General features: G+C 40.2%; 1 long non-coding RNA gene across 1 annotated transcript; it reads right to left on the bottom strand.

The window, feature by feature from the left end:
* Positions 1–5,257: 5,257 nt before the first annotated feature.
* On the bottom strand, positions 5,258–22,536 carry LOC121708558. The gene is made up of 3 exons (XR_006031700.1): positions 22,457–22,536; positions 16,292–16,296; positions 5,258–5,291 (listed from the first exon to the last, which is right to left on the bottom strand). It is a non-coding gene; the product is annotated as an uncharacterized LOC121708558 (long non-coding RNA).
* Between the last annotated feature and the right edge of the window lie 430 nt (positions 22,537–22,966).

Below are 22,966 nucleotides of genomic sequence, written 5' to 3'. Positions count from 1 at the left end.
AATGTCACGCAAAAAGTACAACCAAAGCTGAGCTTGATCAACTAGAACGTCTAAAGAACCAGAACTTGAGTGTAGTTTTTTGCTGGGTCCCAGGCCATGTTGGTCTGAGGGGAAATGAGAAAGCGGACAGTGCTGCTAAGCAAGCCCTCAATGAAGAAGTCACAGAATGTCAAATCCCTGCCCCAGACCTTAAACCTATACTGAACTCTTACATCTCAGATAAGTGGCAATCTGGGATTAATGTACCAACAACAAGCAAGGAATGTGAATTTTGGCACATTTTCATGATCCACTGGGTCGTTATGGGCCACACAAAATACGGTGTTGCTAAAATTACTCCTATTGTGGCTATTAGAGACATGCGTTCATGAGTATCCAGCTACATTCAATGAGTTAAGTAAAATACATTCACACACACAAAAAAAACATCACTAATGTTGTGGACATTCCTTTATTCTGAGATACATCAATAGGCTCTCAAAACAATCCCAAACAGACATAAGGTCTTTATAGAGCAAATCCATATAGATTATTTGTCAAATAAACCAGTAAAACAGAATTAGGGGATGGAATATATAACATTCACACTCATAGCTCATATTTTTAAAATAAATCAGTGAAAAAGTATCCTGACAAACAAGCAGCATTTTAATGCCTTAGTCATATTTCATAATTTCACATTTTTCTCTAGGTTACCTGATAGCCCAGTTTGAGAGGTGCAAGACGTGTGACATTATTTATTTTTGCAGCCAATCACTGCTGTTGTTTTATTTTATTGATTTGATTTTAGTCATAGAAGCTAAATTCGAAGGCAGGCCACAGGTAAAATCCAACAAACCGCATTCACCCCGCAAGGCAATAGTTGAATAGAGCTTTTGAGGTATTGCCACTGCTCCAACACTGAAAGGCACTGTTAGAATGCTTGGATCAAGCCAGGTTCAGCATAGCGTATGTCACTGTCTGCTCACGTTGGTGACCGGACCAGGGCAAGCACACTTTCGCAGTTCCCGCCGGAAATGCAGTCTAGTTTGAACGTTATCGTTATAGCCAGAGATTATAATAAGGTAATTATAATAATAATATTATAAAAGGTGTGCCTGTGAGAACCGACTGAAAGTAAGGAGAGACATGACAGTTGGGATGCAAATTACATGAAAATATAAATTGTGCCTATTTTGGTTTAAAAATTAAGGTGATCGCGTAATGACAATCAAAAAACCTCACGTGAAAATAGGATATGCCTAGGCTACTCGCAAGAATAATTCACTTTCAGGCTGCACCATGATTCATTTCCGAACTTAAATGAAGATCTAAGTAGGAAATATAGCTGCAAGCAGCAATGAGGGGGCCAAGCAGTAGGCCGGAGTAACCATGGCAACGAAATGCTGTTAGCTCAATGCTGCAATCAGATGTATGGCCATAAGCTGTCAAAGCAAGTTTCACGTCTAGCACGTCAAAAGTTACAAGGCAAAATGCATTTTTGCTAATTGCAGTGACCCTAGAGGTCAAAGGTCACAAAATTTCTTTGGCATTCATCTGATGGGGTCATGAGTCCATGTACCAAGTTTGGTTTTGATACATCCAACGATTGCTGAGATATGAGCTCACTTCCTGTTTGGCGGCTTCGCCACAAATTTCGATTGGATGTGACGGGCGAACGCTTCTATCAATTGTTACAGAAATAAATGAGTGACAAGGCATGGTCTGAAGATGGTCTGTGCCAATTTTGGTGAAGATCAGATAAAATTTGTGACCTGTGCGAAATTGTTGGTGTTTTTCATCAAATCAAATATGGCGGCCGAATAAATTATATTGATGTGACAAGTTGCCCTCAGTTGACCTAAGGACCTTTCACAGTATTACCAGACACCACTAGTACAATTTAATTCTAAGCACAGCAGCAGCTACAGGCCAAAAGGCATGTTTGTGAATTACAGCGCCCCCTAGAGGTCAAAGGTCACTGTTTGGCGGCTTTGCCGCAAATTTTGATTGGCTTTTACGGGCGAACGGTAATACTTCCGAAGACAAAAAGTGATAATTTTTGTGAGGCTTGGTCTGAAGATGATCTGTGTCAAATTTGGTGGGAATCAGAGAAAGTATGTGACCCCTGATACATTTTAAGTGTTTTTGATGAAATCCAAAATGGTGGTGCGTTGAACTCGGCTTGGTCCAAGGATTCCAACAATACCTGACTTTTGAAAATCGGACCAACAGGTCAAAAGTTACGTGCATGAACGCACGTCCAACTTTGGCCTGTTGGTGGCGCTAGAGGGTTAGAGTTGCCGACATGAAACTTGGTGACATGAATCATGGGACCGTCCCAAATCAGTGTGCCAAATTTCCCAACTTTTTACCATACGGTTCTATGGGCTGCCATAGACTCCCATTGCATATAATAATAATAATAGGAAAACGTAGAAACACAATGAGGTCCTCGCAGCTTCGCTGCTTGGCCCCCAAAAAATAAGCCATAAACTATTTTTAAGGCAGAATACAAATTCAGTTTCTATTTCAGAGATGGGTTTTATAGACCTATAGGCCTAAGTCAATTCAACACGTGAACTGCTTTGTTTATTGATTAGCAAAGACTGTGTAACCGATTGGCCGAAGTAAGTTATTAATGTTTGGGAAAATATCCTTTGGACAGACATCAAGAACCTCGATCAGTGAGGGACAGGATTAACCAGCACTTACTTTCACTCTTAATTTGCTGTACAAATCAGACTCCAAAGGCAAGTCCATAATGTGCTCAAGCTGCGTTTTGACGGGTGCAATGTGACTCTATATGCAAGACGGCGGGCCAGTCTTTCCAGACTTTCTGCCAACTCTCTTTCAAAAGACAGTAAGCTATTTAACTGCCGTGGGTGCATTGAGGACCTAATGGGTGTCTTCACAGAGTGAACAAACAAACACTCAACCATGCATGTAGCCTAATGAGTGTCCAAGCTATTAAGTTTTGCTTGTTATGATAAGCTATTATGGTTGGTTTTTGTTGACACTACAGCAGGTTAGAATTTCAAGAACAGACAAGCATAGCCGTGAAAGCCGAAAATATTTCAGGTGTGCCAGACCGACGGTTGGATGTCACAGGCACACCCAATTCACTTTTAGTTGCAAACAGAAAATGTCTAGCTAGCATCATGTCATTACATGCTTCCATTTCCAAAGCAACTTGATATTATGCATATCATTGTTAATAGTGTGCTATAAATGTGGCACAAACAGTGCTAGAGTTTGTGGATTAGCCACAGTCTATATGTGAATGGAGCTGGCAAAAGATTGTTATGTAGACTCAATGTGAGTCTACATACAGTAACCAGTAATAAAGTGACAGTGCACCATTTATAAATAAGGTAAAATACGGAGACGTATTGCTGGCACACTAAAATAAATAAAAAGGCTCAGTATTATGTAAATAAACAGCATCAAACTACTACTTTATTTTTTCTGCTTAGGGCACCCAAATGGCCAGCAGCGGCCCTGATACCAGCCTCAAGTTTCTTGAGAACTTTAATCATCCAATCGGAAGACATGGAACAGTTTATGTGTGGTTGCCCTGGAACAAGTTACCCCACGTGAAAATGTAATTAATAATTTGCTTTATTGTTTCTTGAGAAGTTTAAAGAAAATAAACAAATAGACAAAAAAGCAGGTCAAAATATTTTAACAGCTACAAAAATAGATGGCCATAGATATAAGTTATTGTGGGGGAGTATATTTGTATATCTTCATTTAATAGAATAGAATAAAATGGATTATATTTGAATGTCCCCATGATGGAATTTGTTAGCACAGCATAGCCCAGTAACAGACAACTTTGATAATTAACTTTAATATGTTTGTATTACATTTTATTCAAGTACAAAGACATTTTATGTGAGAGTAAGGTATTTGTGTTTTTTTTGTCCTTCAATTTATGAGTATGGTGTTTGCATCTGGTTTCCCTAATGTATTTGTGCTAATTTCACATCTTGAGCCTGTTTCTGTTTATCTGGATGTTTTGCCTCATTCCACCCTTGAATTAATCAGTGCCTCACTAGTGCCACCCTTGTTAAAAATGTCTAGAATCGCCACTGATCAATAGTAGCCTAGGCTACTGTAAACGCACCTAGAACAAAGTGTCCATTGCCGCCGCTACCGCGCGCTTCTCACACTGTGCACACGGCACCAAGGCACAGAAGGGCCACCACAATTTAGCCAGAGAAGCTTTAGCCTACTGAAAACTGCTTTTCACTCTTAGAGAACGATTACAATGTCAAAATGCAGCAACAGCTTCTTACATAAGGATGATACTTTTTGGGTCCTCTCAGTCTCCATTATGCAACAGATCTAACTTGAACGTTATGCTACTTGTTTTAATTGGGAACGAGAGGGAGAGAGGGTGGAAGTTTCCAGCTGTCGCAATCGTTCTCGTATAAACGGCCCCTAAAGGAAGCTGAGATATAACCTTTTTTCTTTTCGGTGGGGGCCATTTTGGATTTTATGAATAACTGCCACTAGAGGGGCCACCCCAACTTGTATCCATGGATTTTTGAAAACCTTAGGCCTATACCTAACACCCTGCCAAAAATCAAAAACTTGTCCAGAAGTGCCCAATCTTTATGATTTTTCACATATTCCTTCCCAGCTACTGGAAGTTTGTTTGTAGGAGCTACTGTTCTTTTACAATTCCACCGAGAGTGGCGATAGGTGAAATGTTACAACCTGCCCCATATGCGGGGTTAGTTGTAACACTCATCCCTAAGGCTATTTTTAATTAAATTAATTCAATAAATGTATCTGAATGTGTATGATAGAATAGGATCTGACTATTTATGATACATAAGTCATGAACTAAGAACAGACGTGTGTTGAAAATTGACTTTATTTTCTATACGGAGAAATAACATGAGAAATATGCGCCAATGGAAGCAAAGAGTCTAATCCTGCCAAGAAAAGCCCTCAAACCTGAAAACACATGAGGCAAAATGCAAAACATCACAAAAACATCACACGTAACAGCGCGTAACAACTAACCCCGCTGGGAACGTTTTTTATAAGATAAGCTAGCTCCTGCTATGAGTTGGCTACATGTTTCAAAACGGTGTTCATTTTTAGCCTACAAGACGGTTATTAAGATGATACAAGATTGGAGTCAGTGAGCTGCACCCACAACTCAGTAATGGAAAGACAAGTACCACCTAGACATTTACATTGATGTCTTCAAAAGGCGTTTTGCTGCAGATCTACGTGGAAACACGTCAATACTGACTGAATATTTTTGGAACACCGTCTCATAGTAATGTGATTAACTGACAGGAGGAGGTGTTGGGCCCGGGCATGTCACTGTGTGTGATGTTTGAAGCCCCTTTCATGTGTCTTATCATATAGTTGGCTAGCCGGAGTCATACTGTTTAACTGATTACAAACACAGTGGTTAATTATGTATGTATGTATTGGGGGTCTAAGAAGCCCCCACACTTTGTAGAGGCGGTGTTGTGCCCAGACATGTCTCTGAGTTTATTGTTTGAAGCCCCTTACATGTGGCTCATCAAACAACAGGCTAGCCGGAGACGTACTGCTTAACTGATTACAAACACAGTGGTTAATTATGTATGTATGTATTGGGGGTCTATGAACCCCCTCACTTTGTAGAGGAGGTGTTGGGTCAGGATATGTCTCTGAGTGTATTGTTTGAGACCCCTATCATATGACTTGATATATAGGCTGGACTATTCCATGATGCTGTGTAGCGACTGTCCATAGCAGGCTGTACAATATCCTTCCAAGAGTCCCTAAACATCACCCAATCTGCATCACAAAATGAAATGTGCGCCATGTCGTCTGAAAACGCCAAATCCGGAGATGTCAAAGCGTATAGCTTCACACTGCGATCTTCCTTGTCAAAAACATAGCCTCCTATGCGCCCATCGTTCAACATCCATTGGTATTCCACGCCATCATTAGGTTTACTCAGAAAATTAACAAAAGTTTCAGGTCTCCTCCTTTGCGGTGCATAAGTCATTTCAGGATTCGATAGCTTAGCGCTAACAGGCGTGAGTGTAATCCGTCTCTTTGATTTTGCCGATTCAATCATGTCAGCCATGGTAAGTTCTGTTCAAAATCACTGCTAACAATGATAGCTATACATCACCCACAGCTTTTAGAATCTCAATCCTAGAGACATGCCGGGGCAAAACACACCCACTACAAAAGGGTTTATAGATAACCAGGTGTCCGCATACAGACCAGGGGCGTCGCTAGCTATTTAAAACGTTCGGGGCTAGAGCCCAGAAGTTAGAGTTCTTTTTTGTCCGGGGGTTTGGGGTTTTCTCCCCCGAGAGATTTTGAAAATCGTGCTGACGAACATGCAATTTTAACCTACTTTGAGAATGAAAAGGAAGGCCAATCGTAATGACTCACGTCAAGGCATTCTGAATATTTTGATGTTTAAAGACCGTGTGGAGAACCAGGCGCGCCTGCAGGTGTACGTCCGTACACACTGTGCGTACCATCAGGCTACTCAACAGCGAGAGAAAATTTCCCTTGTGTGTGTGTGTGTGTGTATTCACACCAAATTGGCCTACCATACCTTCCCAACTATGTACAGTATCCCATTAGCTGCATGCCATCAGGCTATTTACCATTTTCTATTACGTAAAGTTAGTGAACACATTATGTTTGAGCAGGAGAGAGAATACGCATGCAGCCACGCAATAGGCTACTTGTTGTTTTCTTTTACTCGGCTATCTATATGGTTATCAGCACACAATGTTGAGCTAATTCACGAACTCAATACTCATCATGGATATCACAAGTTTTAAACAACGAAAACAGAAAGGATGGAGGCAGCAACGCTAGGAGTTATTCCAGATGGACAAGAACAAGGTAGGCAGGCAATTGGTGTGCTTGTCAGAACGTTAGACTGCACTAAAGCCAGACGTCACGTTACGCTAGAACAAAACTAAAGGTAACTTTAGCCTGTAATAGGGCTTTATCAAGTTGTCCAAATGAATAGGTCATTGTAGACGTTGTCGTTGTATTATTGCATGTGGATGTTGTTATGCTATGTAGGCTACTTTTTTGCTGACTGACCAATGCACGGACCTAAAACGGACAAATATTGTTCACGAGTGAATTATTTTTTTTGCGGGGGGGGGGGGGGGATGGGTGTGCGTACCATAGCATTAATTCCTGCAGGCGCCCCTGAGGAGAACGTCTCTTCTGCCAAAGTGCACCACATACAACACCCCAAATATCACATTAAAATAGCCTGTAGAATAAACATCGTCATGCACCTCTGTCGTGCACAGGTGTGAGCGTTCGTCTCGGGATAAACATTTCGGACGTCATCCCCTTCAATTTACACATAAACAATAACATAAACAAACTGAACTTGTGCCAAATCGTGCCATACTGTGTACAATGGTGGATGAAAGTGTGGGCTGGTCAATCTGCGTCTTTTATCCTGGTGGTGGAACCAACCAAAGGGAGGAGGGAGAGAAGAGCAGAAAATAGAACATTGTTAGTTTGTGAGCCACTCAAAAATACAAAGTAAGACATTTGTTTGACCGTCTGCTTTCATAACTGTGGGAATTTTGATACAGCACAAAGATCAGACACACCTTATTAATCACTTAAACACAGAATGGGGGATGTGATAGCTACCACTCACATGTGCTATATGTTGCCCAATTGAAAAACAGATTGTATTGATATATTTGTCAAGCTTAAACAAGTTTGTTGAATTCCCTCACCTCATCTAGTGAGTAAACTGTATTGTCAGACTAGGATTAACCCCTATCCAGCTTACCACTAGGCAAGACCTTGTTTTGGTTAGACTAAGCCTATTCAGTGTAAAAAAAAAAATGGGCATCTGAAAATAGTTTAGTTCAGAGTCCTGATGTCAAAAAAGTAATTTGGGCAATTTTTTTTGTCATCTGGGAGCTGGCTCTATAGTCAGAACGCATAACAACTAAATGCAGCGTTGCCTTGTTTAGTTCTGGTAGTGGGTTTCAACAGGAACATTTCTCCTGTGATCAGTGAGGTTTAAGTGATGAGTATTGCTGGAACATGTCACACAGTCTCATTGAAGGGCAAATCTGGTGTAAACTGATTCAAAGCCTTGTTGTTCCAGCTCACCAGGCACTGTCCAAAGGACAAAGAACAATAAAATGTGTCATAACCTAGACAAGTTATGGACAAGAAAGTAAAGCTGACTCAATATGGCAAAAAAGCCTTCGGTATCTTCTTTCCATTACAGGGTTTCCCCAGGTTTGACCACACCAAATAAGACTTTTTTTTAAGACCACTTACATGAAAATTAAGACCTACATCACACCCATTATGCGGTTGTAAAACACCAGATCAAATCCATAATGACAATTAAAACAACACTTCCCCATGATGTGCTGTCCTCTCCTTTCGACTGATTATGTTGATTCATTGCTGCCGGTGCGAAAACCCAAAGTATTGTTTGCGCATATCCTAAGAAATTAGACTAGTGTAGTTGCCACGATACCAAAATTATTGTTTCGATACCGATATCACATCAAGAATTGCGATTTCGATACTTCTTCGATAATTCTTAAAAAATGTATTTGATTTGGGGGCCCAGACCACCTTGACATCATCAGTAATATTGAATATAGTGTTATCATTCACACCAGTGGGCATCCTAGATTCTGCTTGACTCTTTCCACATACACGGAAAATTATGGCTTATTTCATATGTTTCTATTTCATATACCTTCGAATTCATATAAAGTGTACAGTTAATGTATAGTATTTTTTAATCTGCATAATTACTATTAATCTGCTTAATTGCTAAACATATTTAGTCATTTGAATACTTAATATTTATTTTTAAACTATTACACCTAGGCAAATTTTAAGGTGGTGTGTAGGCCTAGGTGTAATTGAGTGTTTGTCACTTTAAGAAATACGTGAGTAATTACTGTAGCCTTCAGTCTCACGGTTTTAGGCTAGTGAATAATAGTTGCACATAATGCATAAGGATATGTGGATGTAATTCATTGTTGTCTGTCATTAGATAAAATAAATGTAAATAAAAAACTATCAAGTTCATAGAAGGGATCATGTTCAATGATTTTAGCACTAATTACGAATGACATACATGACCTGAGCTAGCAGAATTAGTTAGCAAGGAGCTCTCTCCAGATGTAAAAGTTTGCAAAGGTTGCGCTGCCTATTTCTAAATGACATTAAACCCAATAGTAGACCTACGTACATCTCATAGCCTAGGAAGGTTATGAGAGGTGCAAGTGAGCAAATCAACTTGATATTAGCCTATTATTATGTGTTACCACAGAATCACTTAAGCTAAACTAGCAGCCATGTCTCGCTGTTTATGGCACGACAGCTGCACATATGTGTGTGAGGAGAAAAGACGCACAGCCACAGGCTTGGGGAGGAGGCACTAGAAGCATGCCTTGTGCACACAAACAAGAACACGGTCATTCTTAAAAGTATTGATACTAATAAAATTAGGTATTGTGACAACTGCTAATAGCTATTGCAACACTTTTGTAGTATCGGTGCACCGTGCAACACTAAATTAGACGATCTCTGACGTTAATCAACCCCCTGTTGAATTTTCACATTGTTGTTTTTTCCTAGCCTAGAAATCTAGACGCACCCTAGCGGCGGCAAATTAATTTGCTCAGCCTGTACGTCTAGTATCAAACCATAGGGATTTCTATTGGCTGACGCCGTGGACGTCATCCAATCACAGCGCTCTATTTTGTTAGAGAGTCTTAAGGCGGGCTTAACAGGATGGCGACAGTCCTGCGACAGTGAACAACAAGGAAGGTGGCTATGGCAAACGAAGAGCGGTTGTTTGAATCGGCGTTGGCGTCAACTTTGGAGGAGTTGGACTTGTGCTTTTCTTTGAAAGTTGAGCAACACAATGCACTTAAGTCATTCCTTTCGAAGAAGGATGTATTTGCCGTTTTGCCAACTGGATACGGATATGGTCGTAGCGCTGGCCTATTGCATGCCTAGGCAGTTTGAAAGACAATTCTCTGCCCGCCCCTTGGATTAAACGAGGTGAATGGCTCGATTCCAGACTATACATTTCAATGATATAGGATGGCCCGCCAGGCTAGTTTTTTCCCCCATTTCACCTTGCTTGCAGGCTAGTATAATTAAAATTGAAGACCTTCGTTTAAAAAATTAAGACTTTGGCAACGGAATTTAAGACTTTTTCAGACCTTAATTAAGGAACATGACATTTAAGACCGTTTAAAGACTTTTAAGACTCCGCGGCTACCCTGCATTATGTCAGGAATACCAAAAGTACTTCTATACGGCTCTGGGCTATACTTCCCTGTCCATAACTCAGAATTGACTGTGCCACATTTTCTTTTTCCTATGAACAGCACACAGTGATTTCCAACAAGAGCTATGGATCAATTCATACCGGATTTGTCCTTTAAGTGATTTGTAAACAAGGAGTGCTTTAGGGTCAATCCGGTAAATCAAAGACAATGACTCAATATTACATCTAAATTAGCCCAAAACATTTAGCTCTGATCACTCAAGAGACACTGACAATTGTCAAGAACAAAAACAAAATACAGAAAATACAGTATACACCAGGGGTATTCAATTAATCTTCAGCGAGGTCGTTACGGAAAATTTCCTCAAGCAAAGGTCCGGAGCATCATAATGTTTAGGCTATGTATATGTATGTATGTATAATATATATACAGGGGCGGAGCCAGAGGGGTGGCTCCGGGTGGCACAGGCCACCCTTGAGATTCGATTGGCCACCCCAGGTGCCACCCCAAATCCTAGTCTACGATTGGCCATTAACATGGTGTAAGGCGGGACCTTTCTTGATGCACTTGCAGCAGTGTGAAGTGTCAGACGTCAGAAATGTAAGTGGCAAACACACTTGCCTTTATTGGCCTGCGGCACAATTGAACTGCGGAACGAAAGGTTTCCCCGATCAGGAAATACTCCTTAATACGCAACTTTGTGTAGGCTTAACAGAGGTAGCCTAAATATCGTGCCTATGACGATGACAGCTTTAAAAAAAAAAAACATTTATTTCACTTGTCTCGCTGGATTGAAGGCAGAATGTGGGCTGTTGCGCAAATAAATGAATGAGGGTCGGGAGATTCCGTTAACAAAAACCTAAAGTTTTGCTAACATTTTCTCCATTATTATCGTAAAATATGTCTCCATGCAGGGCAGGGCTGGTTCTAACCTAGGCTAGGCTACTATATTTGGGTGGGCTGGTAGAAATTTTGGGTGGGCAACATAGCAAAGCTGTCAAATTGGATCAAAACTAACATAAACACAAAACAAACACAAAACAATCAGTACTACCTAGCTTGAGTTGCTGCAGCCAACAGCCAGGGATAGGCAGTATGTCTGATACATGTATGTAAAATACAAAATAGTATGTGGTCATTTTTATTTTATTTAGTTGGAAAAAAATGGCATCATATTTTGTATCAAAATACTTTATAGGTTTGTAGTTTAAAAATAGCGCCAAATTATTTTGGTAAAACCAATAACCTACTTTTGGTGATGTGATTATAAAAGTGCAAAACAATGAATGCAGCACTGGTGCTGACTTGTAATTTGCCCAGAGTTGTTGTGATCAGAATATTGAGATTCAGGTAGATAAGTTTCTTGAGAACTTTAGTCATCCAATTCAAACACATGGAAGTCATCCAATTCAAACACATGGAACCGGTTATGTGGTTGCCCTGCAAGAAGTTGCACCATGTGCAACGTGCACAATGTTTGCACACATCCACAATACACTCCTTCATACCAACCTCAAGTTTCTTGAGAACTTTAAAGTTCTCAAGAAACTGATGATTAATCATCTAATCGGAAGACATGGAACCGGTTATGGTTGCCCTGCAACAAGTTACCCCACGTGAAAATTTAATTAATAATTTGCCCAGACTTGTTGTGATCATAATATTGAGATTCAGGAAGATGAAATTGCTCACATACACAATACACTCCTTCATACCAACCTCAAGTTTCTTGAGAAAATAAACAAATAGACAAAAAAGCAGGTCAAATTATTGTAACAGCTACAAAAATAGATGGCCATAGAGTGGGGGAAATGTCTTGGATGAGTATATTTTGTATATCTTCATTTACAGTAATATAATAAAATTGATTATATTTTAATATCCCCATGATGGAATTTTTTTTACAACAGCATAGCCCAGTGACAGACAACTTAGATAATTAACTTTAATATGTTTGTATTAAATTTTATTCAAGTACAAAGACATTTTATGTGAGAGTAAGGTATTTGTGTTTTTTTGTCCTTCAATTTATGAGTATGGTGTTTGCATCTGGTTTCCCTAATGTATTTGTGCTAATTTCACATCTTGAGCCTGTTTCTGTTTAACTGGATGTTTTGCCTCATGCCATCCTTGAATCAGTGCCTCACTAGTGCCACCCTTGTTAAAAATGTCTAGAATCGCCACTGTGTATATATAATATTAGGATGGATGGATGGAGCCTAGTTGTAGATAGATAGATAGATAGATAGATACTTTATTGATCCCCAAGGGGAAATTCAAGAAGATTGTAGGCCTAGGCCTAATGTTTAATGTGAAATAAAATAAGTAGCCTAAAAGGCAACATTCGAAATGAGGAGAAATAAGGCAAGATAAGAGTGATTGGGGAGAACTGAGTAGCCTTGGCTATTTTAAAGATCTTAACGTGAACTTAAAATAAAATTTGAGCTGAGACAAGGCTGGTTCCTTGAACCCATTAATCAGCAAGTTTAATTTAATTTTTTTAGTTTTTTTTTATGTTGACCCGAAATCCTGGAAACCCAGGAACATCACGTTGTTGGGCAGTGAATGCATGTCGGCTTAACTAGATTGTGGTGGATCAATCATATTGCCTTCTTAAATCATAAAATATTCTGTGGTCTCAGTTCACTGTTGAATGGGCCTAGCCTACCCTATGCTTGCTCAATATGCTTTGTCTAGTAGAGGTGCTTCAAATTGGCGCTTTTAAAAATCGCCTGTCTCAGAATAGAAGAGGTCCAGGGCAATTCTGTGCAAAACTGTCACATCCATATTTAGCCTAGTTGGCGTTACGGACGTGACAGTTTTGCGTGGTATTGCCCCCGTATCGTTATATAAAGCTCTGTTCTCGCTGTCTAGCTTCCTCCTCTTTGAGCAATCGATGATTTGAAAATAACTTACTTATCGTTAACTTAGATATCCATCTGATTGTTTCTCGTCCCGTCTCCTCTCCTCGCTCGTTTCAGGCTATCAGTCTCTTCCCCATAGTAGGCTACTTTACTCACTGACTCGACTTTATCAGAATTCACAGATTTCACTGGCTGAGTAGCAGCAAGCGAAATGATGGTTCCTGAAGCTCCTGAAGTAAATGCTGTTATCCTAACCAACGAAACATTTAGCGCAGCTTTGAAATCTTACGTGAAAATCTAAATTAGGCTATTATGGTCTGGGTCCGGATAGGATCACGTCACGGTCCGGACTCGGATCGCGGTCCACCATTTGGTGATCCCTGGTATACACCATACAACAAATATTGTTCGTGAGTTAATCATTTTGGCCATGTCATTTTTTTTACTTTTGATGTATGTTCAGCCCATCTGTAAAATATCTTCATAAAACCTAGTGGAAATTTCGCCTCTATCATTTCTATGACAATGTGATTTTGTAGCTTTCGTAGCTACACAGTTTGATGTTAACTGTATAAAGGTTGAATAATTTTAGTGCAATAGAGGCCTACCCTTTATAAAAAGCCCACCAATAATGCTCACCACAATTGGAAATCATTTAAAATAAGAGAAAATTACCCCAGCTTCATGGATGTTTTGGAACCTCCAGCCCTCGTAACAAAAGCCTTCTTGACCTTTGCGGATTCCACAGCTGTCCATCCGCAGAGCGTTCCACAGTGCATAACGTAGGCTGCAAATAAAAAGCAAAATCAATCTATCAGTGTGGTAATAATAGCTCTGAAACTGACACTTTCAGTCATTGATTTTGATTAGCTGAAACGTGTTCCTTTCTGTTGTAATTCCCAAGTTACACAAAGTTACACAAGGTTACACATCCTTGTGTACACATCCCTACGCAAAGAATGGTAAAAAATGAAGTTGTTACAAGCTGTGGCCAATGTTCCACTTACCATTGTGTGACAGTCTACATGAACTATTTATTGGTGTAGGGGTGTCTTTATAAAACCATCAACTGTGCATAAGTTAAGACAACCAGAGGAATACAATAAATCATCTGTTGGAAATTGATCTTAATGCCTCAATTAAAAAATGAGGAAAAAATCCAACCTTTAAACACACCAATATTCTTTGTGAATGAACCAGGTATCGTAAATTAATAAATGTTATTCCTTAAAATACAGGGGGCATAAGTAAGGAACCCCCTATGTTAAAATCCCATAGAGGCAGGCAGATTTTTATTTTTAAAGGCCAGTTATTGAATGGACTCAGGATACTATGCATCCTGATAAAGTTCCCTTGGCCTTTGTAATTAAAAGATAGATAGATAACCCCACATCACATACCCTTCACCATACCTAGATATATCATGGTTTTATATTAGGCTAATAGCTGGTTTGATTTGCATGCTACAGATTCTATTAATTGCAAAAGAAATGTTGACTGGTAAGTTATTCATGACTGCAGATGCTGACTTGCCTATTTCACGATCCCTCGACCGCAGCAACTCTACTTCCTAGTTTACCTGGGTTACAAGAATGCCCTTTCACTCCTGTTACAATATGCTGTAATTTATAGCAGGTTAAACAAAAGTGAGAACATATTGTGGGGAAAAATATACTTACCATTTTGGTACGCTGTTTGTTCAGCAATTTGATCTGATGTTCTAGCGTAGTCTTCCAGAGCTGCCGGCCTCTTTTCAGTGGAATTGAGCTGGAACCAGTTTAAACCAGTGGCAATAACGTTAGCTTCGTCATCTTGACTGACATCCCAAAGACATTTTAAAATTCCGTGCATTTTGGCTACAGCATGGCTTAACACCATTCAAAACATACAGACTAAAGCTGTATAAGGCAAAGTAAGCTACAGTGGGCATCGCTTTCAAATGACCACTTCATTCGCGCATTACGCGGCGTGAAGCTGCGTGAAGCTTTAGTACCACTTTCAGCCACTGTGCGTCGCTCTGCCACTGTACATCGCTCTGCCTGCCGTCCCTTACATAATTGTTGCCGAGAGTAATCCCAGCCTACGAATTCAATAACAAAATAAATCATGCATAATTAAACATTACCTCGATTTAGGCTACTTGGGTATGGCTTAAGGCTTGACTACACGAAAATCGAAATCGAAATTTGCTGTCTACATTATTGTCAGTGTTGGGGTTAACGCAACTACGCAAATCAAAACAGTGGTGTGATAATTGAGCCAGTAGAGAAATAACTGTTCAGAATTAATCTGTAGCCTTGGGTAGGCTTCTGCAGAAAACAATGTTGTTGCCGATTTAATACTATCTGGCGACGTTTTTAACAGGCTACGCAATAGAGGCTTAGACAACTATGACCCACGTTTTGGTTTCGTAAATTAATTTGCCCTACTTCTTGACTGCAATGTAGTCAATTGACTGCTTGACATGTCATTTTTATTTTTCTGTACGATAAACAATTACATCTACTTTATGCCGCAGAATTACATTCATATTTGGCTGACTGCAGACGCGCCACTTCCCTCCCCATATTCCAATATTAAGATAGTATGAAGTGCTTTTTGTATAGGCTACTATCATAAAAAAAAAATAGTTAAAACGAATAGCTATTTGCAATTTGACAAAACACTGGTCCTCATTTTGCGAATGCGAGGACGATATGAGCCTGTTGCATTTAGTTAGATGTCCGAGTCACACATAATGTTTGAAACCCACTGGCTCTTAATCACAATAATTTAACACACGACAGTTGGATAACCTACTTCATCATGTCCCCATGCCTACATTTTTGTGAGTAGCATAGAGATCGTTAAAAACAATAAAGTATGGCTCTTCGTTTGGGACATCGAAAACTTATATTTTTAATAGACTACCGTCGAAGATGCTGACTTGCAAAAGCCTCGGGATAACACGTTATCTCCACTATCATCAGTCATGCCCCTTGATCAAAGTGGGGAATGAAATAAAAGTTTGATAACCACTGGCTTAACAAGTTACCTGCAGTCCAGAACACATAATCTATTGCAATATTCTGATGATCGGCGATGATATCGGCAAATGTTTGTTTTCCAAAGTAAGAATTTCACTTCACCATGCACCTTCGACAATACCTGGCCTACCTGGTATCATTACAAACATTATTCTGTGTCCTAAAACTGGCATATTTTATGGCATTGTGTCATGTAAGTTCGTTGCAAAATCTAGAGAAATGTGTGAGGTGGTCAGCGGGGGACAATTGAGACACACATTGGATTGTGTTATTACTTGAACATTCCACACTATCCACAGCTGTGGTAGGCCTATCAGGGGCAGGAGGATTACTGTCAGCGCAGGCTTTATATAAAATAAAGCCAAAATATACCCAAAATAAAGGCATGTGGTTTGCGCAGCCTACAGTAAATAACAGACCCGCCAGAATGTGCGTTATGATGCTTTTTTACGAGCAAGATGTTTTTGGTACCCTACGCACACTGCATGTTCTTAAATAACAATGATCATCAGTAATATTCGACCATTAATTTGGGTAAATGGGCAAGCGTGACCACCTTGATTGGCTGATGATTGTAACGTGGGCATGATTCCAAACACCTCCCTTACGATGATGAGTGACAGGTCTCAGAATGCATGCGCTACACAAGGACGGAAGATGATGAATAACTGGGGCCGTAGGCTATTCACAAAGGCTTTTATCTTACTACTAGGAGTAGGCTACTCCTAAATCGCACTTAAAGATTTTAGATTGGAGTTTTCTCTTAAAAGTTATTCACAAAGCCTTTCAGACAACTCCTAAACTAGGAGTGAGTCTTCATGGCTATGGATGACGTCATTACTCATGCACGAGCTTGACTGAAGTGACCACCTTGATTGGCTGACGATTGTAACGCGGGAATTCCAAACACCTCTCTTCCGATGATGACTGACAGGTGACAGGTCGGAGAATGCAGTGCGCTACACAAGTAGTGTGAAGGACGGAAGATGATTAATAACTGAATAAAAAGGCCTAGCCTAAATGAATAAAGAGTAAGGCAAAACAAATAGCTTAGTAGCCTAATGAAACATAGGACTATGGATTGATGCAGTAGCCTACCTTTGCAACATTATTAAATTAATCTGTCACCATATCCCTAGGCTACGTTTGCAAAGAGGAGAACATTTTAATTTGATTCACAATGAAACGTTACATTTCATTTACATGTTAACAATGAGTAGTTTGTGTTGTTGTTGGTGGCGTTATTGCATCCCTTTTATGAATGCAAAATTGTTCCCTCGCGATTGGAAGCTCCTGTTGCGCATAGGCTATTTCAAAACATCGCAACGTAAAATGCCACAAAAAAGCTGTTTATGAATAGGTCTTAGTGAGTTAGGAGTCCTCTCGACTTAAGCTGTCCCAGACTTAGGTGCTACTTTTAGGTCTAAAATGCTTCGTGAATTACTTTTTGTGAAAAAATTAGGAGTCCTAAAGTTAGGAGTGACACGCCCATTATTTTTAGGAGTTGCTCCTAAATTCGCCAGTTAGGAGCTACTTTTAGCCTTAAAATTCTTTGTGAATATGGCCCCTGAATAAAAAGGCCTAGCCTAAATGAATCAAGGCAAAACAAATAGCCTAGTAGCCCAATGAAACATACGGATTGATGTAGTATCTTGTAACATTATTAAATTATTCTGTTACTATGCCTACATTTGCAAAAGAGAACATTTTAATTTGATTCACAATAATGTTACATTTAATTTACATGTTGACAATGATTAGCCTAGTTTTGGTTGTTGTTGGCGGCGTTATTGCATGTTAGTTATGCCTACAATGCAAAATTGCTTCCTCGCGATTGGAAGCTCCTGTAGCTGCATAGGAATAGGTCTGTGAGTAAGGAGTCCTCTTGACTTCTTTTAAGCTGTCAGAGGTGGGAAGGTGTGATTTTTTGGGGGAAGGGCTGGATTAACTGGGCACAATTGTCTGATGGCCCCCCTTCCCCCCAGCCAACGTGAATCGGGTGGTTAGTTAATAGGCCTATCATGAAGATTTTTCCTGCCATCTAAGGCACGAGCGCATCTGTGAGGCCAAGCCTCACCAAGTAGCTCGTTTGTTTACAACTAACATTCCATTTAATTAAACTGCTTTATAGGCTATGCCGAAATAGTTTTTAACATTTTGAATATTAGTGTCGGGTGAACTGAAATGTTCTCAAAGTAGCCTTATGCCCCCCCGTCAAGCAATATAACCATACAAACGCGCTTCCTGCACTCATTGTTTCAAAAGGAGTAATTTTGGCTTTGTCAGAACTGAAGAGCTGTGGACGGCACGGCACGGTATGCCCAATGAAAATAAATTAACGCAACGCAACACAACACAGACCCCGCTTCTCTCGCGTCAGTCACTGACATGAACGAAACACAGAACCCGCTTCTCTCACGGCAGTCACTGACAGTAGCCTAGAATAAATGCATGGGGTAAAACACTTCCCCATGACAAAGACATCGTAAAACACTGAAAGTTAATATTTTGTCACTAGCAACATTCATCTGTCCTTTGTCAAATGTATTATGTTCCAAGTACCCTATGCGTAATTCTGCTTCATAAAGTTGAACAAATACATTTGCTTATTTCACAGAAAAATATAAATAGCCAGTCTACAGTGCAGAGTTGGTAAGTTATGGTAGGCCAACTTGCAGTGAACATACAAAGAGGGGAAATTATTTATCTTGCAGCTGAGTAGCCTCAGGTGCGCACGTAGACATAAGGCCGAACATGCAAGCGCCAATGAATCGTGCTCTCACGGCAATCGCGCCGTTAAACTTAAATAGGTTAACATCACTCTGAGTTCGCCTTCAAGCAAGGAAAACGATGATTTGAAGACATCTGTTTCGTTGGAAGGGCAAGGGGTAGCAACAGGGCAACACAGAGACAGGCCCGATGGCAGGGCTGTTATGAGAGTATTAAAATATGGGATATTCTACGGAAAAACATTAAAACGGCAAGACAGCGGGGAAAGTTAAAATACGTGATAAACACGGACCCCGTGCACAGTGATTATTTGTCATACTATTAATCACATATGATTATTTGTGAAATTGTGCAAACAGGCGCAACACATTTGAAAAGGAAGGACTGGTAGCATGCAAGCTCACGGGAAAGATTGATTTAAGAATGTTATCACAAAGTGTGTGGTTGTGGCGCGGGCGGAAGACAATTGGCAGGGGAGGGTCATGTCTTTTTTTAACAATTCTGTCGGAGGGTCATTGAACAATTTCTAGCAGGCAAGAGAGGGTCATGCAACTTCCAACTGAAGCACTCAAAATTCCTCCGGTGGCCCCTTCAATAAATAACGATCAGTCCCTAGATTGCTGCTGGACTATATGTCTTGGTTCTGTTAACAACTTATTGTCAAACGCATAGCCTATCTCGCGGTTGCATCCATTACAAACAAACATGCAATGTTAACGTCTGGGATTGGGGAGAGCACTAAATGCTCTACTGAATAAGCACGAGGTCAAACCTTTAAATGAAAAAACACTCTTTAATAATCCAAAAAAATAAACCGCTAATGAAGTAAACTTGTGACCATCAAAAATCGTTTATCGCTCGTAACTCCGTGATACCAGGACGTAACAGGAAGGCATTTGGCTGAGCAACGGAGGTTAATATGCTCCATGTTTTGTCCAAATTATGACTGTCTATCATCGTTGCACTCGGAGAAAACCGGAATGTTTCATTCGTCCCCGTTTCAATCGTCCCGGTTGTACCTACTCAAAACGCAGATAGAACCTTATTATTCTAAGGTAGCGAAATAGCGTTCAGCATGATTCATGCCCAATTAATTCCCCCTGTTAAAGTGTTCGCCTTTGTAGTTTGGTTTCGTGATAGCCTATGATAAACGGCTTATGGCCAAATATGTGAAAACGTTAAAATACAGTAGGCGATAAACCCGGAAAAAGTTGACAGTGATTTTTTCATAATCACTTTGGAGGGTCATAGAAAAATGTATTGCTGGCGAGGGAGGGTCACGTCTTTTTGGACTAATGCTCCCCAAACTCCTCCGGTAGCCCCTTAAATAAATAACGAACAGTCCCTAATGAAGTAAACTTGTGACCATCAAAAATCGTTTATCGCCTGTAGGCCTAACTCCGTGATAACAGGACGTAACAGGAAGGCATTTGGCTGAGCAACGGAGGTTAATACTCTATATTTTGTCCAATTATGTCTGTCTATCATCGTTGCACTCGGAGAAAACCAGAATGTTTAATTTGTCCTGCGTCTCTACAGCTGCAAACGGGATTCACTCGCAGTTAACCAAATATTTCTTTATTAGGGCAGGCATATTTCTGGCTATTACATTATTTCTAAACCAGTCTGCTAAAGTCTGTAGTGAAGTCTGTGTAGGGTTTTCCAGGCTCCATTTCTTTTTACGAGACACCCTGCTCACTTGAGCCATCTACCGGTTGTTTGGGTTGTTGCAGCGTCTCACTGGAAAAATACAAATTAGAGTCGTGTGATACCGCGTGATCCCATGCGCGGACCGCGAGTGAAGCTGGCCAATTCGAAGCACTGCCCACTGTAGCAACGTTAAATTGTCTAACGTTAGCTTTATATACAAGCGGCACAGCCAGTGATGTAACTTACAAGTAGCTAACATTAACTAGCTAGCTAACTTTCTGTGCTGCTTCGTCAGGTTGTTCAATGATATATTGAGTCTAAAAATATGCAAGAACGTTAGCAAATTACCAAAATGTTAATGTACCTTCTCTGAGTTTTCGTGGTGGCAAGTTCTGCACAATCCTTCATACCCACACACCGTTTCACTTGGTTTCACTGGGCGCCAAATCTAGACTGCATTTTCTGGTAGGAGTCTTCTGCACGCGAGTTTGTCACGTCCGACCATCATAGACCTCTGGAGTCTAACTTGATTTCTCTAACTTGCTAACAAGTCGCAAGTTAGCTCTGGGGTAGCAAAAATCAAATTGTGCCGCCTTCACGTACCATTGATTATAATATCTACTCGAAGGTTGAAGACAAAAGTGTGTTGAGGAAAACGTCTGCGTCTCCGATTTCGTCGTCTCCCTGCGCGAGAATTTAACAGGTGATCTCCTTGTATGGGCATAGATGGTAGCTTTTTTGTAGGCGAACTTCAGAGGTCTGTCAGAGCATCGTCATGTGTGGTGGTCACATCACATGGTTAGGCCTACTGTTTGCAAATGTGAACTTGAAAATATGTGCAATTAAAACAAATAAGCCAATGAAAATCATTTGAGAATTGTTGTACAACAGCTAGCGCTCTTACAGATCAGACTAATTTATAAAACAAATAGTTCTGGATGAGCATTACATTAGTTCACTTAGAGAGCTCTCTGATGGATAAGCCTGAGTAAAATATGAGATATATAAATTGAGCAAGTCTGAGTATTGTATAAGCCTTTGCTGAGATCTCTTTTGTAAATCAAAAAAGGACTAAACTGAGATGACTAGAATGAGAACGGTTCAAGCTTGTGAAGAGATCTCTTTTACAGAACTGATGGAGCCTAATCTGAGATTTACCAAAATGATCTGAAATGAGAATTGCATGAGTTTACAGAGAGAGCTCTCTGGTGGATCAGCCTGAGTAAAATATGAGATGTATAAATTAGACAACACTGAGCATTATTTAAAATATTGATGAGATCTCATTTGTATATTAAAGGGAGTCTACATTGAGATAACTTAACTCTTTTGCTCCAGAGACAAACCTGAGAAGCGGGAGACAAAAGCAATAATCTCATTTTTATATCACTGTGATCTCATTATTGTCTAGGAGAAACAACTGAGAAAGAGAGGAGCTCTCATTTTAACATTGTCTTTCCTCTGGGCTAGCAGCACACTTTATATCTATCCCCATTTACCACTAAACATATACAACTCTTACAAAGTTTATCTGATCCCCCATTATCCACAAAACACACATGGGGGTTTGGCGGCCAATATGGCCGCCCAGGGGTTTGACATCAGTCACATGACTGTCACATGACACTACATCCAATATGGATGCCAAGGGGGGGGCGTGGCATTGTTTGACAACAGACACATGACTGTCACATGACTTTACATCCAATATGGCTGCCCAGGGGTTTGACACCAGTCACATGACTGTCACATGACTCACAAAACAATAACAATAACAAACAACACGTGGTGACAACCACATGGCTAATTTGCATAAAAATGAGGCGTGGTTATCACGTGATTTATGATGTTTCAGGGGGCGGGGCTTATTTTTGACAGTTTGTTCATGATAATAACTACTACTGACCAATAGCATGCCTCGATCAACCCCCTGCAAATAGGGAAAAAGTCAGTGTTACATTTAACCCCACGTTACTTTGTGCCCCGTGCTCCCCCTTTATAAAATGTGAGGGCACTTTGACATAGGCTCCACGCATTTAGACTGTGATAGAATATGAGGAGTGGTCTTTGCTCTTTGCCTTTGTGTAATGGAATTGGTGAGTCTTGAAGTCTTCAATAATCCGTTTCCCTTAAACTAAGCATTTACATGAAACACATGATAGGCTATTCCAATTGAAATATTTCCACTGGTAGCTACAGTAGGCTATTGGGGGTCTATTTTATGCTCTATCAGACCTCAAAAATATTAAATGTCACCTTATTCCACTCGTTCCCTTTCTCATAAGTGTTTTGAGTCAGACTCATTTATTCAAAGAGGGTGCTGCAGTATGCTACAGTATTCATATTCATCTATCATTTCAGCAAGAGCTGTGAGTTCATATAAACATATGCATAGATGCGGCAAAAGTCAGCAAAA

The sequence above is a fragment of the Alosa sapidissima genome, chromosome 1 (assembly GCF_018492685.1).
Source record: "Alosa sapidissima isolate fAloSap1 chromosome 1, fAloSap1.pri, whole genome shotgun sequence".
NCBI classification, from domain to species: domain Eukaryota; kingdom Metazoa; phylum Chordata; class Actinopteri; order Clupeiformes; family Clupeidae; genus Alosa; species Alosa sapidissima.
Note: the sequence above shows the minus strand (reverse complement) of the source record. Positions and strands in the feature narration are given on the sequence as shown.